The 7960-nt window shown below is 38.6% G+C and overlaps 1 protein-coding gene and 1 long non-coding RNA gene across 2 annotated transcripts in view; both read left to right on the forward strand.

Annotated features, from left to right (window-relative positions):
• LOC107689466 (uncharacterized) overlaps positions 1-2680 on the forward strand; it is a 5128-nt gene extending 2448 nt beyond the window's left edge. The window contains exons 2-4 of the long non-coding RNA XR_001634337.1: positions 2212-2264; positions 2444-2483; positions 2597-2680. This is a non-coding gene — a long non-coding RNA (uncharacterized LOC107689466). The remainder of the gene's footprint in view (positions 1-2211; positions 2265-2443; positions 2484-2596) is intronic.
• The window catches only part of LOC107689465 (uncharacterized threonine-rich GPI-anchored glycoprotein PJ4664.02-like), a 49437-nt gene that overhangs the window by 35012 nt on the left and 6465 nt on the right, over positions 1-7960 (forward strand). The gene's annotated exons all lie outside the window — the stretch shown is intronic.

The following is a 7960-nucleotide window of genomic DNA, read 5'->3' on the forward strand; positions in this document are numbered from 1 at the left end:
CCGCTGAACGAGTGCGACACACGGCTCGAAAGCAGCGGAGCTTTTATTATGCCACAGTTGACCGCTTCCGCTCCTTCCGGTCCTGCGTATGTGGGGGAAAAAAAACAGCTGTTTTATCATACTAGATACATTTGAAAGTTTTGTTATAATGCTACTCTGTGCAGTCGTCACCAGTCTATTAAAACGCACAACATATTAAAGCGTCTTTGGTGTTTCCATGTTTTCTACAAAACAAAACCGGAAATCGAGGGGTTAGGACGTCATTGGCAGGCGACACAATGACACTATAGACACGGTCCGTGTCACTAGTTAAAATTGCTTATTTCTCTGGATTTAAACATTCTTCAAACATTTGGGATAATGTAAGTACACAAGTCAGCAAAATATATAACACGGTTCTAGTGGTTTTTGGATATTTTAATAAAAAAATCTTGTTATCTCAATCTTGTATCTCATATTGTGCCTTTAACTTAAAAAAAAATAGGAGCAGAGTCAACAATTTAGGAGCACCTACCGATCAATGACAAAAATTTAAGTGTGACTCCTTAAAGTGATTTGCAGAGACACCTTTGTAATGGCATTTTTTCCTAACCTTTTTAAATATCAAATTCATAAATTTATATTTACAAACCTTTTTTAAACAATTTAATGAAAATAAATTAATTTAACCAGACATCAGGAAGAATAGGTTACCAACCAAAGGAAATCAGTATCATCAAAATTCATCTTTGCACTACAGAGGTGCACAGAAGCACACAAAAGTGGTATTTCAGTATATTTACACTGTTTAATGAGGCTCAGAGGTGGCATGAATGCATTTAATTACATTTTGATTAGATCAAACAGCTGATTCATTCATGAACAAAGCGAGTGACTGTTTTTTGAATGGGTGACTGAAACATTGACTCACTAGATTCTTTCAAAAACACACATTCATTTATTTGCAACGGCTCAGCTGTGACTTTGTTTGGTACTATTGTCGTTGATAAAATAGAGCAAAGACAGACAACAGTGTTTCTAAAATGTAAGCCACACTTCTTGTTTATTGAACTGTTGTATAAAATCAATATCACATTTGCAAACTCTCTTATAAACAATGGAAAGCCGTCACTCATCTCAGTTCATCTCACAAACTTCTGCTACAGCTCTCTGCTGCATAATGAATCACTTATGTACATTGTGTCTACACTTTTTTTTGTAATGAGAGGATCAGCACTGACTGATCCTCTCAGCAACTCAGCACTAAAAAAAACGAAGTGATTCAAATGCCTCTGATTGGACACGCATTCAAGAAATCAACAGATATGTCTGTTATTGGCTACACTGCTCAACAGCTGCTAGAACACGTTGTAAATTGAAACCTTCGATGCTCTCCAGAGCACAAACACAGACTCGCATGTATGTCTGGATTACCGTGTGCGTTTCTGGATCTATTGCGTGCTTGTGCAAGTGTGGTAGGTTATGATATTATTTTCAATCTATATGCGTCTCATTAATGGAAATGCGAGGTAATTTTGGGCTAGACTACATTATTTTTAGACAGAGTTTACATTAAAACCTGGAATATTCAGGTACGCTAACAGATTTGTCCATATACAATTTTCATTTAATACACATACAGTGGGTACGGAAAGTATTCAGACCCCCTTAAATTTTTCACTCTTTGCTATATTGCAGCCATTTGCTAAAATCATTTAAGTTAATTTTTTTTCCTCATTAATGTACACACAGCACCCCATATTGACAGAAAAACACAGAATTGTTGACATTTTTGCAGATTTATTAAAAAAGAAAAACTGAAATATCACATGGTCCTAAGTATTCAGACCCTTTGCTGTGACACTCATATATTTAACTCAGGTGCTGTCCATTTCTTCTGATCATCCTTGAGATGGTTCTACACCTTCATTTGAGTCCAGCTGTGTTTGATTATACTGATTGGACTTGATTAGGAAAGCCACACACCTGTCTATATAAGACCTTACAGCTCACAGTGCATGTCAGAGCAAATGAGAATCATGAGGTCAAAGGAACTCAGCTATAGACACAAATTCCCTGCTATGTTTTTATTATTTATTGCGCTATGTTATGTGCGTAACTCAGATTGCTGTTCAGAAAGTTTACTCATTTGTAGAAATTATTTTATGAAGGGAAAAATTATTCATCGTACAACAATTAAAATAATATCTAATGTCTTGTATCCTCTTTCAGCAGTTTATTTCTTTCTAAGCAGGATGGCACAAGGAAAATTGTATTCACCCTGTGTAAGTATTGTAAATATAGAATGTGTGTAATTTATCATATTAATGGAATATGTATATGGAATATATATGGAATATACAGTAGAATGTGTTCTACAGTTTGTTCTGGAATTGTTCTGTTTTTGGCTAAATATAAATGAAAACTATTGAAAGATTTTACAGGAATTTGTTTCTTTTTACAGTGTGTTTGTGGTGTGCTATTCATTCTACAACTAGAGTTGGGTAAGTGATTCAATTATGTGTCATTACTTTTTTTTTATCTAATACAAACATGTTTTTGTAAAAAGTAATAATAATTTTTTAAAAGGTATAATATTTTTCTTTTAAAAATCCAGTGCTTCAACAACGGAGTCTACAACTTCAGGATATACAGCTTCAGAAACAACAACTGTACTTGCCACTTCAACATCAGCAACATCAGTTCCAACCTCATCTGATTCTTCAGGTACAACAATGGTTATAACCACGGAACCACTTGCTTCAACAACCATGCCTACATCTTCAGAAACGACAACTGCAGCTGAAACAACAAATACTGCATCCACAACCACAACTGAACCTTCCACTGCTACAGCTGTACCCACAACGTCACTTGGACTCACAACAATGGAAATCACTACAACTTCAGAGAGTACAACAGTGCAAACCACGACTACAGCTTCATCAACCACATCTACAACAACAAACGATCCAACAACATCAACAGCTGTAACTTCAGAATCCACAACTCTTACTTCAACAACAATGCCTACATCTTCAGAAACAACTGCACCTGTAACAACATCAATAACTACAGCATCCTCAACTACTGAAATTCCCACCATCACGGTTGTGAGTACAGAATCCACAACTCTTACTTCAACAGTGGTGCCTACAACTTCAGAAAGTACAACAGCAGAAACGACAACTACAGCTTCATCAACCACACCTACAACAACAAACGATGCAACAACATCAACAGCTGTAAGTTCAGAATCCACAACTCTTACTTCAACAACTATGTCTACATCTTCAGAAACAACTGCACCTGTAACAACATCAGCAACTACATCATTATCAACTACTGAAATTCCCACAACCACGGTTGTGAGTACAGAATCCACAACTCTTACTTCAGCAGTGGTGCCTACAACTTCAGAAAGTACAACAGCAGAAACCACACCTATTACTTCAACAACACTGCCTACAACTTCAGAAAGTACAACAGCAGAAACCACGACAACAGCTTCATCAACCACACCTACCACAACAAACGATGCAACAACATCAACAGCTGCAAGTTCAGAATCCACAACTCTTACTTCAACAACTATGTCTACATCTTCAGAAACAACTGCATCTGTAACAACAACAGTATCTACAGTACCCTCAACTACTGGAATTCCCACAACCACAGTTGTGAGTACAGAAACCACAACTATTACTTCAACAACACTGCCTACAACTTCAGAAAGCACAACAGCAGAAACCACGACTACAGCTTCATCAAGCACATCTACAACAAACGATCCAACAACATCAACAGCTGTAACTTCAGAATCCACAACTCTTACTTCAACAACTATGCCTACATCTTCAGAAACAACTGCGCCTGTAACAACATCAATAACTACAGCACTGTCAACTAGTGAAGTTCCCACAACCACAGTTGTGAGTACAGAGACCACACCTATTACTTCAACAACTATGTCTACATCTTCAGAAACAACTGCACCTGTAACAACATCAATAACAACAGCATCCTCAACTACTGAAATTCCCACCACCACGGCTGTGAGTACAGAATCCACAACTCTTACTTCAACAGTGGTGCCTACAACTTCAGAAAGTACAACAGCAGAAACCACGACTACAGCTTCATCAACCACATCTACAACAACAAACGATCGAACAACATCAACAGCTGTAACTTCGGAATCCACAATTCTTACTTCAACATCAATGCCTACATCTTCAGAAACAACTGCACCTGTAACAACATCAGTATCTACAGTACCCTCAACTACTGAAATTCCCACCACCACAGTTGTGAGTCCAGAATCCACAACTCTTACTTTAACAGTGGTGCCTATAACTTCAGAAAGTACAACAGCAGAAACCTCAACTATAGCTTCACCAACCACATCTACAACAACAACTGATCCAACAACATCAACAGCTGTAACTTCTGAATCCACAACTCTTACTACAACAACGATGCCTACATCTTCAGAAACAACTGCACCTGTAACAACATCAGTAACTGCATACTCAACTACTGAAATTCCCACAACCACAGTTGTGAGTACAGAAACCACAACTATTACTTCAACAGTGGTACCTACAACTTCAGCTTCATCAACCACACCTACCACAACAAACGATCCAACAACTTCAACAGCTGTAACTTCAGAATCCACAACTCTTACTTCAACAACTATGCCTACATCTTCAGAAACAGCTGCACTGGTAACATCAATAACTACAGCATCGTCAACTACTGAAATTCCCACAACCACAATTGTGAGTACAGAAACCACACCAATTACTTCAACAGTGGTGCCTACAACCTCAGAAAGTGCAACAGTAGAAACCATGACTACAGCTTCATCAATCACATCTACAACAACAAACGATCCAACAACATCACCAGCTGTAACTTCTGAATCCACAACTCCTACTTCAACAACAATGCCTACATCTTCAGAAACAGCTGCACCTGTAACAACATCAACAACTACAGCTTCATCGACAACTGAAATTCCCACAACCACAATTGTGATTACAGAAACCACACCAATTACTTCAACAGTGGTGCCTACAACCTCAGAAAGTGCAACAGCAGAATCCACAACTACAGCCTCATCAACCGCATCTACAACAAACCTTCCAACAACATCAATAGGTGTAATTTTAGAATCCATAACTCTTACTTCAACAACAATTCCTACATCTTTAAAAACAACTGCACCTGCAACAAAATCAGCAACTATAGCATCCTCAACTACTGAAATTCCCACCACCACAGTTGTGAGTACAGAAACCACAACTATTACTTCAACAGTGGTGCCTACAACAGCAGAAACCACGACTGCAGCTTCTTCAACCACATCTACAACAACAAATGATCCAACAACATCAACAGCTGTAACTTCTGAATCCACAACTCTTACTTCAACAGCAATGACTACATCTTCAGAAACAGCTGCACCTGTAACAACATCAACAACTACAGCTTCCTCAACTGGAGCTGTACCTTCCACAGTGACATCAGCTCCTATGTCATCTGAAGCTCCAAGTACAACAACATCTCAAACCACATTGCTTCTTGTAACCACATCTACTTTAGCTCTCACATCTGCTGTTGTGACTTCAGAAGCAACAACGCTTACCTCTACAACAATTCCTACACCATCAGAAAGTACAACTACACCTGCAGCAAGCACAACTGCAGCTTCCACAACCACAGTGGGGCCTTCCACTACTGTGACTACAACTTCCGAAACTACAACTGCATCCTCAACATCAACGGCTTCCTCAGCTGCGATAGTTCCTTCTACTACTTCTTCATCTCCAACCTCATCTGAATCTCCACTTCAAACCACATCAACAGTTGTCAATCCTGCTCCAATAAGGTCTACAACTTCAGAAAGTACAACTGCACATACAACATCAACCTCAGCTACCACAATGGTACCTTCAACCATTACATCAGCTGCAACCTCATCTGAAGCTCCAAGTACAAAAACAGCTGAAACCACAGTGACATTTGCAGCCACAACTACTGAAACCTCAACTCTTACTTCACCAACAATGTCTACAACTTCAGAAAGTACTCCTGCACCTGCAACATCCACCATTACAGTTTCCTCTTTTATGACTGTACCTCCCACTGCTTTGTCATCTTCAGTCTCATCTGAAACTGCAAGCACAACAACACAAGGTCCAAATATATCCACAATTACAGCCACAACAACATCTGCAATTTCATCAACAACAGTCAAAACTATTGCTTTCACTAATACAGCTCCAGCTCTAAGCCAAGAAACACTCCTTACCACAACAAATGCACCTCCAATAATCACAATTGTGTCTCCAGAGACCATAACTATTGCTGTAACAATTATGCCTATCTCCTCATCACATGTAACTATATTCCCAACTTTAACTCCAACAAAAACAACTGAACCTTCAAGAACCCCAACTGCACCCATTACAACCATGACTGTTCTTCCCACCACTACAATTCCAGCTGATATCTCAGCTACAGCTCCAAGCACAACAACAGCCACCATTCCAAGCTCAACTGCAGCTCAAACAACAACTGCATATCAAGTAACATCAGGAGATCTTTTAAAAACAACTGTTGCTTTTACCAGTACATCTTCTGCTCCAGCCACACTTGCACTTTCAACCAAAACAACTTCAAGCCCAAATATGGATTCAGAAACTACAACTGCATCAACAACTACCACTGGAATTATTACAGGTTTCACTAATACAGCAGAATTTCCAGTAGTTCCAATAACATCAGGTTCAAACACAAATACGTCAACATCACCAGCATCTACAATTCCAGGTCACACATCCATAAAAACAACACCAGCTGAAACTCTTACTAGCAATACTACACCTCTGAACAATACAACAAAAGCAGATGCAACACTTCAAAGTACTTCAAGTTTGCAACCAGAAACTTCAAACATACCCAAAACATTGTCAACAAATGTGTCCGGTGCAGCAACAGTCACAACCAAATTGATATTCTCATCCTTGTCATCCCTGCCCACTGAAACTTTGGTCCTAGATGCTATTAGTACTCTTCTTAAATCTAGAGAGTCCCAACTCAATGAATCACTGAAGATTGTCAGTTTTACCTATCAGAGTAAGTTTCTTAATTATGAATGAAAAGTAATTTAAATTATGAAATTTTCAACCAGTGGAAAATGTCAAAATGTAACTGATTAAAACTGGGTGTTTCTTTCCACACAGAAATATCTGAAACTTCCTATGCTGTCATCTTTAATATTATTTTGAATAATATCAGCATGCCTGAGGATCCTGAGCTAAGAAACAGCAGTTATGTGCAAGTGCAAGATGTTGTAAATAATGCGGTACGAAACCAGCATTAACACATTAGCGAAGTTTGGGACCAGTGTAAATCTTCACCAGAGGTTGATGAATGTCTTGATTTTTTTTCCTGCAGCTGAACACTCTTCTGAATGAACCTGGCCAGCAAGTTTTCAAACCAAAATCCTCCAACTTCACGTAAGATGCAAACTCACTTCACAATCTTTATTTCATGTGTCCTCACATTTTAGCTTGGAATCCATGGAAAATAATAATTACAGAAAAAAAAAAAATCTATGTGGATTAAAGTCTATTACAGATCTCTTCTGTTTGTTGTGTAGGAGCACTTCAAACCAGATTGATGGCAGGATGGAATACATCTTCCAGGATGGAGATGCCATACAACCAGCCAGCTTCCTAAATGAGCTACGTCTTCCTTCAAACCTCATGTATGTATTGGTTTTCAATTTTGAGAACAATCAAAAATAGAGAAGTAATTTTACTGCAAACATTTGAAGTAAATTAAACCAAAGGGGTTTTATTTACAGACCTGGTTCAGCAGTGGTCACAAGCAAGCTGGTGTTCAACTCCTCATCTCCAGTCCCCAGTGAAGCTCTGGTCCTCAGCGCCATCAACACTCTCCGTAATTC

The sequence above is a fragment of the Sinocyclocheilus anshuiensis genome, unplaced genomic scaffold (genome assembly GCF_001515605.1).
Source record: "Sinocyclocheilus anshuiensis isolate Anshui unplaced genomic scaffold, SAMN03320099.WGS_v1.1 scaffold1215, whole genome shotgun sequence".
Classification (NCBI taxonomy): domain Eukaryota; kingdom Metazoa; phylum Chordata; class Actinopteri; order Cypriniformes; family Cyprinidae; genus Sinocyclocheilus; species Sinocyclocheilus anshuiensis.